This window comes from Anomaloglossus baeobatrachus, chromosome 2 (assembly GCF_048569485.1).
Source record: "Anomaloglossus baeobatrachus isolate aAnoBae1 chromosome 2, aAnoBae1.hap1, whole genome shotgun sequence".
Lineage (NCBI taxonomy): Eukaryota > Metazoa > Chordata > Amphibia > Anura > Aromobatidae > Anomaloglossus > Anomaloglossus baeobatrachus.
The window spans coordinates 358036765-358051876 of NC_134354.1; the positions used below are offsets into that span (position 1 = coordinate 358036765).

The following is a 15112-nucleotide window of genomic DNA, read 5'->3' on the forward strand; positions in this document are numbered from 1 at the left end:
AAACCTTCGAGATATTCTGGTAAGGAGCCATTACGTACCACCTATTCGTAACCCTTTCAGTACCCGTGGCCCCTTGGTTGGGTGTTTCCCATGTGGTCGGTGTTTGGCCTGCCAGAATATCATCCGCACTTCCACATTTATGTCATCCAATGGCACTAGGACATTCGACATCAGGTGTTATATTACGTGTGCTACTACATATGTTATCTACTACGCCACGTGTCCGTGCTCCCTCGTGTATGTCGGTCTCACTTCACGTGAGTTAAGGGTACGCACGAGGGAGCATGTGCGGGACATCAGTGCTGCTAAGGATACCATTGATCCTACCACGCTGAAAACACTCCCTAGGCATTTTTATAAGTTCCATGGGAGTAACCCGTCTGGACTTAAGATACGGGGTATCGATCATGTTCGTGGTGGGTCTCGTGGCGGTGATTTGAAAAAACGATTAGCTCAGGTTGAGGCTCGATGGATCTCCACTTTGGACACCTTGGCCCCTAATGGGCTCAATGAGAACATTAGCTTCGTGTCCTTTCTATAATTTGATATCTTTTTAGCGTCATAATCTAATCTCGTCTCCCTTTTCTGTAATTCCTATTTTTAACCTTATCGTTTGTGTTTTTCATGAGTGTTGTTTTTAATTGTTTTGTCATCTATATTTTTATCCTTGCACTACTATGAGCAATGCCTTGCTCACCCTTGTAGTGATCTCTGACCTGATATTAATTATTGATACATTACTTTTTAGACCTATCCCTCCTCTATGCTGTTTGGGTGATTAATTGTTGTTTGGCTGGTCTACGACTTGGAATTCCGCCGGACATATCATATTTGGGATACCTGAAGAATCATCATTCCATCCTCTTATGGCGAAAATTTTACGATCTTCAAGCCCCGGTGGTCTTTTTCGCGTTCAAGATTCAGAAAAATCGAAGATTTATCTGCACGTCCTCAAGTGGCTTTTTGAGTAATTTTAATTGTACCACTCTTCCATCTGATCCTCATTTTTTATGTGGTATTATCTACCTGAGCTTTGGCACTTTTCAATTGTACAATAACAATATTGTGATATGTATCGTGAACTACTTTAATTGCTCGGATTTATATTATTCCCCCAGGGCGTTCTTTGGCACCTGTCTGACACACATGCACACTCTGTCTCCGGGGATACGCGTCCCTCGGACCAGGTGGCTGGTGGGGACAGGGCTCAGGACGCAACGGGGGGTTTCCTGGTCCCTTTTGGTTCTGTCGTCCTGATTGGGAATGGTGGGGCGTGGTTGTGGGGTTGACGCATCCCCAGTAATCACGTGGGACCTTTCCATCAGGTATGAAGGCCGATGATGATATATATTTTTCCTTTTGGACCATCAGTGATTGAATTGTGTAGCATTTAAATCTCGGGAGAAGTACGTTCTAGATCTCATGACTACTTCCGGCCCTACCTATAAATAGCGTCCCTAGTTACCATGCTAATTGGGTGGCATTTTCGTTAGCAGCCCTGATCGTGTAGGTTAGGTCTATATGGTATGATACATCACGAATATTTTTGTGGCTTTTGGTTTTATTCCTATCGACCGGGACTGGTGAGGCGTGTCTGTGGGGCTGACGCGCCCACAGCGTTCATGTGGAATCTTCCCTCTGTATGGTAATCCGCACAAATCTTTAACTTGATTGCTATTGGCTAACCTGTACGTCACTCATTCGGCGCTAGTGAGAAGCCACTCCAGGGACTTATGATGACTTCCTGTTATTATCAGGAAGTGCGTCCGTAGTTACCATACAGACCGGGCTGGAGCTCTGATAGCGATACTGCTTATCTGGTTTATGGCTTCTGGGCTTAAATACCTAGCGGCTTAATAGAGATTAGCCTGGACGCACCATGGATGATTAGATTGAACAGGTTTTAACCACCTTGAGGTATGGTGTTAATCAAAGCTTGTTGTCAAGGTGTGATAGGTCACTTCCGGTTTCTACGTCACTCCCAGCCACCCAGCTGTTTGATTCCACATTAGGAGGGGGATATATAGGAGGCATGTAGGTCATGGGGTTATTACCTCGGTTTTCCACCTTGATAAAGCTATCCTCGCGAAACGCGCGTCGGATGGAGACCTTTGGCTTCTCTTGGGGATATTTTCCTAATCTCATTGGGACTGCTTTTTATCGTGGCTGGCTGCCCTGTACTGGCTTGCATTGCACTTCAGCACCTTAGGTAAGAGAATTCCCTTATCCTGCACACTTGTGTTACATGGTTATTGTATGTTATCTCCTATTCTGCTGTGCACTGGTATTCAGCAACAGCGTTGCCAGCAGGATCACCACGAGTTCCTACCCACACCTGGTGGGAAACCATGGTTTTGATCTGACTATGCCTTATATCTTATAAAGCAGCCCCCCCATTTCCTGAATATTCATACCAACTACCTGGACCTTCCCAGGCCTATAGCCGCCTTTTATATAGATATCTACTAGTTAATCTTTTGATCCACTGGATAGGCTATTGAAACTGGTTTAGTCCTAATTATTGATATCCCTAGGAATTATTGGTAGTGTACCATTTTAATTATAACCTTTTTCTTGTTGTGTATTCAATAAAAATTATGTACCTTTTGCACTTTACTCTTGTTCTCCTGTTTATTATTCTCATAATGAGTAGTGCTGGCATCTCCCCTGCTTAATTTTGGCAGGCTTGGTGCCCATAAATTAATGGCTCTTTATGTGAGTTATGTTTTGTTATCATAAACTGTCAGTACTAACAAAAAAAAAAAATCGACAAAAGAAATTTATTTGAAAAAACAGTCCCCAAAACATTTCCTCTTTCACCAATTTATTGTAAGAAAAAAAATAAAGGGGTCCCACGACGACTCTGGACCGTCTAGAATATGGGGGGGAGACACTCAGGGAACGTATCCCCCATTTTCTAGGAGTGCGGACCCTTCTTGTGAGGAGTGTGGGTGCAATGAATCTGCACTCACTCTCCCCGGGTCCACAGCAGCAGAGTCCATGTCGTAATGGTTGCTACCAAAGCTGCAATGCCCTGCTCATGAGGTAAGGGCATGCCTAATCAGGAGAACTACTGTAGAGGAAGCTCTGCTCACTGGTATATAGGTGCTCAGAGGTAATAATAGATAAAATTAGTGAGTAGCCTCGGCACTCTAAATCTCCCAGACTAAGTCAGTAAGTCACAACGGATAGTAATGCAAAATCACTCTTTATTGGTCCGTATTAAGAAAAAAAAAATTTTCATAAGCATATATGTTTTTGTCCAAAACAAGTTACAAATCACGTTTCGGCCTGAGCCTTCGTCAGATTGGACTTATCTGCATGTAATCATGAAAAATGACAATAATCAGTATCACATAAGAGTGAGAGAACAATAACATAAACTCGAACAATGTAGAGGTACAATTGGGATGTAGCAAAAAAATTGCAACACAGCAAGAAATGAAACACATGATACAAATGTCATAATACAGTACAAGGACAATATAGTAATGACAAATATGGGGTCAGAGTAGGCTTAGACAGCTCTGGTACGAAAAAGATGTCAATCATAAAGTAACATGTGCAGTAGGTGTAGAGCTACACTATGCATGGCAGAGCTAATGGGTAGACCGATTATAGAAAACGAACGGAGAAAAAGTGGAGAAAAAGTGGAGAAAAAATGGATAAAAAGTGGAGAAAAAGTGAAGAAAAAGTGGAGAAAAAGTGGAGAAAAAGTGGAGAAAAAAATGGATAAAAAGTGGAGAAAAAAATGGATAAAAAGTGGAGAAAAAGTGGAGAAGAAGTGGAGAAGAAGTGGAGAAGAAGTGGAGAAAAAGTGGAGAAAAAGTGAAGCACCCTTTGGTGCCTTTCATGTGGCACTAAGGGGTGCTTCGCTTTGTATTTAGCCAAAAAAATGAAAACAAAATGACGTAGGGTTCCCCCTAGTTTTGTAGCCAGCTAGGGTAAAGCAGACGGCTGCAGCCTGCAGGCCACAGCTGCCAACCTCACCTTGGCTGGTAATCCAAAACTGAAGGCACCCCACGCTGTTATTTTAAATTAAATAAATAATTAAAAAAAAAACACGTAGGGGTCCCCCAAAATTGGATCACCAGCCAAGGTAAAGCAGACAGCTGAGGCCTGATATTCTCAGACTAGGGAGGTCCATGGTTATTGGACTCTCCCCAGCCTAAAAATAGCAGGCCGCAGCCTCCCCAGAAGTGGCGCATCCATTAGATGCGCCAATCCTGGTGCTTCGCCCCAGCTCATCCCGCGCCCTGGTGCGGTGGCAAACGGGGTAATATATGGGGTTAATACCAGATGTGTAATGTCACCTGGCATCAAGCCCTGGGGTTGGTGAGGTCAGGCGTCTATCAGATACCCGACATCACCAACCCAGTCAGTAATAAAAAAAAATAGACGACAAACACATTTTTATTTGAAAAAACACTCCCCAAAACATTCCCTCTTTAACCAATTTATTAGAATGAAAAACAAATCCAGGTCTGGTGTAATCCAAGGGGTTGCCATGACGATCCACACTGTCCCAGTTAATGAAGAGCAGGATGTTCCCCATTGGCTGGGAGAGCAGTGCAGTGACCTGAGCTAACATCAATGGGTCAGCCCAGGTCACTGCAGGGGATGACAAGTGCTGCTGTAAGCGAGGTACATTACCTGCGCTGATCTCCAGCACACTGACAGCCCCTGTCACTGAGTTCAATGACCGCCGCCTTCACAGCCAAGAATCGCGAGAGGCCCGTGACGTCACCGCTAGTCAGTCTCGGGTCGGAAGCGAGAGAAGGTGATGTGACAAGCGGCGGCCATGAAGGACAGTGACAGCGCTGAGGTCGGGATGGCGGGACTTCATCACCGCAGGCAGGGCCGGCTCCAGGTTTTTGTGGGCCCCGGGCGGAAGAGTCCCAGTGGGCCCAATAAACACGCAGACACACACACATACACAGATACATACACGTACATATACATATTTAAAGACAAACACACAAAAACACATATAAACAGACAAATCTATACAGTCATATACACTGACATACATAGATACACATCATACATGCATACATACAGAGACTGCTCTGCTGCATACATACATACAGACAGACACGCATACTGCTCTGCTGCATACATACATGCATACATACATACAAACAGACACGCATACTGCTCTTCTGCATACATACATACATACATACAGAAAGACACGCATACTGCTCTGCATCCATACATACAGACACGCATACTGCTCTGCTGCATACATACATGCATACATACAGACAGTCACGCATATTGCTCTGCTGCATATATATATACATACATACAGACACGCATACTACTCTGCTACATATATACATACATATATACAGACACGCATACTGCTCTGCTGCATATATATATATACATGCACGCATACTGCTCTGCTACATATATACATACATACAGAAACGTATACTGCTCTACTGCATACATACATGCATACATACAGACAGACACGCATATTGCTCTGCTGCATATATATATACATACAGACACGCATACTACTCTGCTACATATATACATACATACATACAGACACGCATACTGCTCTGCTGCATATATACATACATACACGCATACTGCTCTGCTGCATATATACATACATACATACATACAGACATGCATACTGCTCTGCTACATATATACATACATACAGACACGTATACCGCTCTGCTGCATACATACATGCATACATACAGACACGCATATTGCTCTGCTGCATATATATATACATACAGACACGCATACTACTCTGCTACATATATACATACATACAGACACGTATACTGCTCTGCTGCATACATACATGCATACATACAGACAGACACGCATATTGCTCTGCTGCATATATATATACATACATACAGACACGCATACTACTCTGCTACATATATACATACATACATACATACAGACACGCATACTGCTCTGCTGCATATATACATACATACAGACACGCATACTGCTCTGCTGCACATATACATACATACATACAGATACGCATACTGCTCTGCTGCATACATACATGCATACATACAGACAGACACGCATATTGCTCTGCTGCATATATATATATATATATATATATATACATACATACAGACACGCATACTACTCTGCTACATATATACATACATACATACAGACACGCATACTGCTCTGCTGCATATATTCATACATACAGACACGCATACTGCTCTGCTGCATATATACATACATACATACAGACACGTATACTGCTCTGCTGCATATATATACATACATACAGACACGTATAGTGCTCTGCTGCATATATACATGCGTACATACAGACACGCATACTGCTCTGCTGCATATATACATACATACAGACACGCATACTGCTCTACTGCATATATACATACATACATACATACAGACATGCATACTGCTCTGCTACATATATACATACATACAGACACGTATACCGCTCTGCTGCATACATACATGCATACATACAGACACGCATATTGCTCTGCTGCATATATATATACATACAGACACGCATACTACTCTGCTACATATATACATACATACAGACACGTATACTGCTCTGCTGCATACATACATGCATACATACAGACAGACACGCATATTGCTCTGCTGCATATATATATACATACATACAGACACGCATACTACTCTGCTACATATATACATACATACATACATACAGACACGCATACTGCTCTGCTGCATATATACATACATACAGACACGCATACTGCTCTGCTGCATATATACATACATACATACAGATACGCATACTGCTCTGCTGCATACATACATGCATACATACAGACAGACACGCATATTGCTCTGCTGCATATATATATATATATATATATATATATACATACATACAGACACGCATACTACTCTGCTACATATATACATACATAAATACAGACACGCATACTGCTCTGCTGCATATATACATACATACAGACACGCATACTGCTCTGCTGCATATATACATACATACATACAGACACGTATACTGCTCTGCTGCATATATATACATACATACAGACACGTATAGTGCTCTGCTGCATATATACATGCGTACATACAGACACGCATACTGCTCTGCTGCATATATACATACATACAGACACGCATACTGCTCTACTGCATATATACATACATACATACATACACGCATACTGCTCTGCTGCATATATACATACATATAGACACGCATACTGCTCTGCTGCATGCATACATACAAACACACACCTTGCTCTGCGGGGCCCACACACGCGGCTCCGGGGCCCACACACGCAAGGGGGGACAGGGAGGGGCGGGGAGGGAGTGATGTCCCACATACTGATCAAGTCACGGTGCAGATGGGGCCCACACAGCGCCGGAGGGAAGCGATGTGCTGGGGGTCGCTGGCTGGCACTGTGACTCCTTCATCTGTGCGACCGAGCAGGACGCCGGGCGGTAGCTCCGCCCACAGATGATGCTCAATGCAGGAGAACACAGTGAACGCTGTGGCCTGCGGGCCTTAAAGGGCCGGCAGCCACAGTTTCCAGTGCCAAGGACTGCTGCCCCCGGGCCGACCGCAGGTAAGCCGAGCAGGACCGTGTGTGTGTGTGTGTGTATACGTGTGTACGTGTGTACATGCCGCGGGCAGGAGGGGGCGGAGCGAGCTGAGCGGGGAAGTGTGGGCTTCCTGCACGTAACTAGGATAAACATCGGGTTACTAACCAAAGCGCTTTGGTTGGATACCCGATGTATATCTTGGTTACCAGCTTGTGGCAGGCTGCCAGCGATGACTCCTGCACACTATAGCTGTAAAAAGCCCTGCTTTTTGCTGCTAGAACCGTTCTCGAACGTATCTAGAACTATCGAGCTTTTGCAAAAAGCTCGAGTTCTAGTTCAATCTCGAACAGCCCCCAAAATCACTCGAGCCTAGAACTAGAGAACCTCGAACTGCGCTCAACTCTACCCAGGACCTTCTGCGTGTTAAGCAGAAATGATGACCACTACACTATGAAACCTGACGAAAAGTTACTGTGTATTGGCTAGCAGAGCAGAATTGTGACTGACGGGGCCTTTTTTTTGCTGAAGGAAAGTATTTTTGGTTAATGAAACATTTACAATTATTATTACATATTTTACCAGTTTTATTCCTACAAACGGATTTTGCTTAAATTGAAGTTTATATTGAATGTGTTACTTTTTTCTCCATAGTTTGGACTTTTGCTTTTGTATTTATGGGAACTATATATTTTGAAACAAATAGAATTTTTATAATATGGGATTATGTTTTCTGCTAAAATGGTCAATAAAAAAGAAACCCAAAATCGTAGTTCTCTTTGTGATGGAAGCCAAAATGTATTGTCATTTGGCAACGAAACCAAGAATTTCACATATTACTAGTCGATAGGAAATTACTTCAACACCAAAAACAGATTGGTTTCACTGGGGATTGAACCCATGACCTTCTGCGTGTGAAGCAGACGTGATGACCACTACACTATGAAACCTTTAAAATCCTGCAAAGTAATGGCAATTAGAGTCGAGTTTTGACCGCCAGGGGAAAAAAACAAATTCGTAGCTCTGTTGGTGATGGAAGCTAAAACATCCCGTTATTCGGCAACAAAGCCAAGAACTTTATATACTGCAGATTGATAGGGGATTATTTCAACACCAAGAACACATGAGTTTCACTGGGGATTGAACCCAGGACCTTCTGCGTGTTAAGCAGACGTGATGACCACTACTCTATGAAAACTGATGGAAAGTTATTGTGTATTGGCTAGCAGAGCAGAATTGTTACTGACGGGGCCTTTTTATTGCTGAAGGAAAGTATTTTTGGTTAATGAAACATTTACAATTTTTATTACATATTTTACCAGTTTTATTCCTACAAAGGGATTTTGCTTAAAAGGAAGTTTACATTGAATGTGTTACTTTTTTCCACATAGTTTAGTTGTTTGATTTTGTATTTAAAGGAACTATATATTTTGAAGCAAACAGGATTTTTATAATATGGGATTATGTTTTCTGCTAAAATGGTCAATAAAAAAGAAACCCAAAATCGTAGTTCTCTTGGTGATGGAAGCCAAAATATATTATCAGTTGGCAACAAACGAAAGAATTTCATATGTTACAGGTTAATAGCAAATTACTTCCCATCATTCGGCAACAAAGCCAAGAACTTCATATATTGTAGTTTAATTGAGTATTGTTTTAACACCAAGAACAGATTGGTTTAACTGGGGATTGAACGCAGGTCTTTCTGCGTGTTAAGCGGACGTGATGACCACTACTCTATGAAACCTGATGGAAAGTTACTGTGTATTGGCTAGCAGAGCAGAAATGTGACTGACGGGGCCTTTTTATTGCTGAAGGAAAGTATTTTTTGTTATTGAAACATTTACAATTTTTATTACAAATTTTACCAGTTTTATTCCTACAAAGGGATTTTGCTTAAAAGGAAGTTTACATTGAATGTGTTACTTTTTTCCACATAGTTTAGTTGTTTGCTTTTGTATTTAAAGGAACTATATATTTTGAAACAAACAGGATTTTTATAATATGGGATTATGTTTTCTGCTAAAATGGTCAATAAAAAAGAAACCCAAAATCGTAGTTTTCTTGGGGATAAAAGCCAAAATATATTATCAGTTGGCAACAAAACAAAGAATTTCATATGTTACAGGTTGATAGCAAATTACTTCAACAGCGAAAACGGCTTGTTTTTACTGGGGATTGAAAACAGGACCTTCTGCGTGTGAAGTAGACGTGATGACGACTTCACTATGAAACCTGTAAAATCCTGCAAAGTAATGGCATTTAGAGACGAGTTTTGACCACCAGGGGAAAAAAATAATAATTTGTAGTTCTGTTTGTGATGGAAGCCAAAACATCCCGTCATACGGCAACAAAGCCGAGAACTTCATATATTGTAGTTGGATAGCGTATTATTTCAACACTAAGAACAGATTGGTTTCACTGGGGATTGAACCCAGGACCTTCTGCGTGTTAAGCAGACATGATGACCACTACACTATGAAACCTGATGAAAAGTTGCTGTGAATTGGCTAGCAGAGCAGAATTGTGACTGACGGGGCCTTTTTATTGCTGAAGGAAAGTATTTTTGGTTAATGAAACATTTACAATTATTATTACACATTTTACCAGTTTTATTCCTACAAAGGGATTTTGCTTAAATTGAAGTTTATATTGAATGTGTTACTTTTTTCTCCATAGTTTGGTCTTTTGCTTTTGTATTTATGGGAACTATATATTTTGAAACAAATAGGATTTTTATAATATGGGATTATGTTTTCTGCTAAAATGGTCAATAAAAAAGAAACCCAAAATCGTAGTTCTCTTTGTGATGGAAGCCAAAATGTATTGTCATTTGGCAACGAAACCAAGAATTTCACATATTACAAGTCGATAGGAAATTACTTCAACACCAAAAACAGATTGGTTTCACTGGGGATTGAACCCAGGACCTTCTGCGTGTGAAGCAGACGTGATGATCACTACACTATGAAACCTTTGAAATTCTGCAAAGTAATGGCAATTAGAGACGAGTTTTAACCGCCAGGGGAAAAAAAACAAATTCGTAGCTCTGTTGGTGATGGAAGCTAAAACATCCCGTTATTCGGCAACAAAGCCAAGAACTTTATATACTGCAGGTTGATAAAGGATTATTTCAACACCAAGAACACATGGGTTTCACTGGGGATTGAACTGAGGACCGTCTGCGTGTAAAGCAGACGTGATTTCCACTACACTATGAAACCTTTGAAAGCCTGCAAAGTAATGGCAATTAGAGACGAGTTTTGACCGCCAGGGAAAAAAAAAACAAATTCGTAGCTCTGTTGGGGATGGAAGCCAAAACATCCCATCATTCAGCAACAAAGCCAAGAACTTCATATATTGTAGTTTAATTGAGTATTATTTCAACACCAAGAACAGATTGGTTTTACTGGGGATTGAATGCAGGACCTTCTGCGTGTTAAGCAGACGTGATGACCACTACTCTATGAAACCTGATGGAAAGTTACTGTGTATTGGCTAGCAGAGAAGAATTGTGACTGACGGGGCCTTTTTATTGCTGAAGGAAAGTATTTTTGGTTAATGAAACATTTACAATTTTTATTACATATTTTACCAGTTTTATTCCTACAAGGGGATTTTGCTTAAAAGGAAGTTTACATTGAATGTGTTACTTTTTTCCACATAGTTTAGTTGTTTGCTTTTGTATTTAAAGGAACTATATATTTTGAAACAAACAGGATTTTTTTAAAATGGGATTATGTTTTCTGCTAAAATGGTCAATAAAAAAGAAACCCAAAATCGTAGTTCTCTTGGTGATGGAAGCCAAAATATATTATCAGTTGGCAACAAAACAAAGAATTTCATATGTTACAGGTTGATAGCAAATTACTTCAACAGTGAAAACGGCTTGATTTTACTGGGGATTGAACCCAGGACCATCTGCGTGTGAAGTAGACGTGATGACGACTCCACTATGAAACCTGTGAAATCCTGCAAAGTAATGGCATTTAGAGACGAGTTTTGACCGCCAGGGGAAAAACAAAAATAATTTGTAGTTCTGTTTGTGATGGAAGCCAAAACATCCCGTCATTCGGCAACAAAGCCAAGAACTTCATATATTGGAGTTGGATAGCGTATTATTTCAACACTAAGAACAGATTGGTTTCACTGGGGATTGAACCCAGGACCTTCTGCGTGTTAAGCAGACGTGATGACCACTACACTATGAAACCTGCCGAAAAGTTACTGTGTATTGGCTAGCAGAGCAGAATTGTGACTGACGGGGCCTTTTTATTGCTGAAGGAAAGTATTTTTGGTTAATGAAACATTTACAATTATTATTACATATTTTACCAGTTTTATTCCTACAAAGGGATTTTGCTTAAATTGAAGTTTATATTGAATGTGTTACTTTTTTCTCCATAGTTTGGTCTTTTGCTTTTGTATTTATGGGAACTATATATTTTGAAACAAATAGCATTTTTATAATATGGTATTATGTTTTCTGCTAAAATGGTCAATAAAAAAGAAACCCAAAATCGTAGTTCTCTTTGTGATGGAAGCCAAAATGTATTGTCATTTGGCAACGAAACCAAGAATTTCACATATTACAAGTCGATAGGAAATTACTTCAACACCAAAAACAAATTGGTTTCACTGGGGATTGAACCCAGGACCTTCAGCGTGTGAAGCAGACATGATGACCACTACACTATGAAACCTTTTAAATCCTGCAAAGTAATGGCAATTAGAGACGAGTTTTGACCGCCAGGGGAAAAAAAACAAATTTGTAGCTCTGTTGGTGATGGAAGCTAAAACATCCAGTTATTCGGCAACAAAGCCAAGAACTTTATATATTGCAGGTTGATAGGGGATTATTTCAACACAAGAACACATGGGTTTCACTGGGGATTGAACCCAGGACCTTCTGTGTGTAAAGCATACGTGATTTCCACTACACTATGAAACCTTTGAAAGCCTGCAAAGTAATGGCAATTAGAGACGAGTTTTGACCGCCAGGGAAAAAAAAAACAAATTCGTAGCTCTGTTGGGGATGGAAGCCAAAACATCCCATCATTCGGCAACAAAGCCAAGAACTTCATATATTGTAGTTTAATTGAGTATTATTTTAACACCAAGAACAGATTGGTTTTACTGGGGATTGAACGCAGGACCTTCTGCGTGTTAAGCAGACGTGATGACCACTACTCTATGAAATCCGATGGAAAGTTTTTGTGTATTGGCTAGCAGAGCAGAATTGTGACTGACGGGGCCTTTTTATTGCTGAAGGAAAGTATTTTTGGTTAATGAAACATTTACAATTTTTATTACATATTTAACCAGTTTTATTCCTACAAAGGGATTTTGCTTAAAAGGAAGCTTACATTGAATGTGTTACTTTTTTCCACATAGTTTAGTTGTTTGCTTTTGTATTTAAAGGAACTATATATTTGGAAACAAACAGGATTTTTATAATATGGGATTATGTTTTCTGCTAAAATGGTCAATAAAAAAGAAACCTAAAATCGTAGTTCTCTTGGTGAGGGAAGCCAAAATATATTATCAGTTGGCAACAAAACCAAGAATTTCATATATTACAGGTTGATAGCAAATTACTTCAACAGCGAAAATGGCTTGTTTTTCCTGGGGATTGAACCCAGAACCTTCTGCATGTGAAGTAGACGTGATGACTAGCGATGAGCGAGTACTAAAAAGCTCGGGTGCTCGAGGCTCGGGCCGAGCATCCCAAGATACTCGTGTACTCGGCCCGAGCAACGAGCCCAATGTTATCCTATGGGAGACCCGAGTATTTTTGTGAAATGACCCCCGGCAGCATGGAGAAACCCTAAAAATGTTACAAAAGTCTCAGAAGAGTGCTCAAATGACATGGCAACAGCATGGGGAAGACCCCTTGAAGCATTTATCACTCAAAAGTCACAGCTGTGAACAATTTTGTCCGCGTTTTACGCCATTTTTACGGACTCACCAGAAAACCTTCCAAAATGACCCCAAAATGATTTTTCATGGCAGAAATGTTAAGGGCACATACCCAATAGTGAGATAGAGCTGGTGTATGTTACTTTTTGAGATTAATACATGAAAGATTTTACGTAAAACATTGTGTGGCACTCCAATGTCCCTGAGAAGAGACGTACATGAAGGCCTCTTGAGTCTAATGTGCCCATTTTGAGGAAGTGAGTCTTTGTAGTATTTTCCTTTGGCAGGGCAGCCAAAAATTGGGAGGTTCACCAATGCCCCTGCATACAGACGTGCATGAGGGCCTGTAAACCTGAAGTGCCCATTGTAAGGAAGTGGGTCTATTGTAGTATAGCCCTTTGGCAGGGCAGCCAAAAATTGGGAGGCGCCACATTGTCCCTAGATAGAGACGTGCATGAGGGCCTGTAAACCTGAAGTGCCCATTGTAAGGAAGTGGGTCTATTGTAGTATAGCCCTTTGGCAGGGCAGCCAAAAATTGGGAGGCGCCACGTTGTCCCTAGATAGAGACGTGCATGAGGGCCTGTAAACCTGAAGTGCCCATTGTAAGAAAGTGGGTCTATTGTAGTATAGCCCTTTGGCAGGGCAGCCAAAAATTGGGAGGCGCCACATTGTCCCTAGATAGAGACGTGCATGAGGGCCTGTAAACCTGAAGTGCCCATTGTAAGGAAGTGGGTCTATTGTAGTATAGCCCTTTGGCAGGGCAGCCAAAAATTGGGAGGCGCCACATTGTTCCTAGATAGAGACGTGCATGAGGGCCTGTAAACCTGAAGTGCCCATTGTAAGGAAGTGGGTCTATTGTAGTATAGCCCTTTGGCAGGGCAGCCAAAAATTGGGAGGCTCCACGTTGTCCCTGGATAGAGACCTGTTAGGTTCTTAGTGCCTCCGTGCTTGCATTTAAAAACCGCACGTGTGTGCCTATTGGTGGCAGCTTTCCGCTGCACTTGTGTGCGTTTTGCAAAAACTTGGATATAACGCACAAGTCTAGTGAATACACATCAGCACAGCATTGCAAAATGCGCAAGGGCGTTGGCAACGAACAAGGAAGTGGACGTGATGGTGGTGCAGGCGGAGACCGAGGTCGTGTGCAAGCTCTAATTTCGCCACAACAAAGGGCCAAATCTACTCGCTCGCACGCCCTGTCCCAAATTCTTGGGGACCGCAGCAGTACACCGCTCTTGAACCAAGACCAGTGTCAACAGGTTGTTAGTTGGATAGCGGATAATGCTTCCAGTCAGATTGGCACCACCACAAACACTCTGTCTTCCACACGGTCAAGTGTCAGTAGCCGTGATACTGCACCGCACATTTTCGAACCTGATCCTCCTTCCTACCACCAGGCCGAGTACACGTCCACGGACATTACTGATCCCACACTTGGACACTCGGAAGAGCTGTTCGTTCACGTTTCCATTCACACATTCTGGCCTCTCGCCAGCTCCTGTTGAAGTGGGCCATGACGAGATTGTATGTACAGATGCCCAAATATTTGAGCAGCCATTTTCTCACGAAGTTGGCAACGTGTCTCAACAAGGGGTGGACGATG

The 15112-nt window shown here is 41.6% G+C and overlaps 2 non-coding genes across 2 annotated transcripts; both read right to left on the minus strand.

Annotated features, from left to right (window-relative positions):
- Positions 1-10003: 10003 nt before the first annotated feature.
- On the minus strand, positions 10004-10076 carry TRNAV-AAC (transfer RNA valine (anticodon AAC)). Its single transcript has one exon. It is a non-coding gene; the product is annotated as a tRNA-Val (tRNA).
- Positions 10077-11731: 1655 nt separating this feature from the next.
- Positions 11732-11804, minus strand: TRNAV-AAC (transfer RNA valine (anticodon AAC)). The gene has a single exon. It is a non-coding gene; the product is annotated as a tRNA-Val (tRNA).
- Between the last annotated feature and the right edge of the window lie 3308 nt (positions 11805-15112).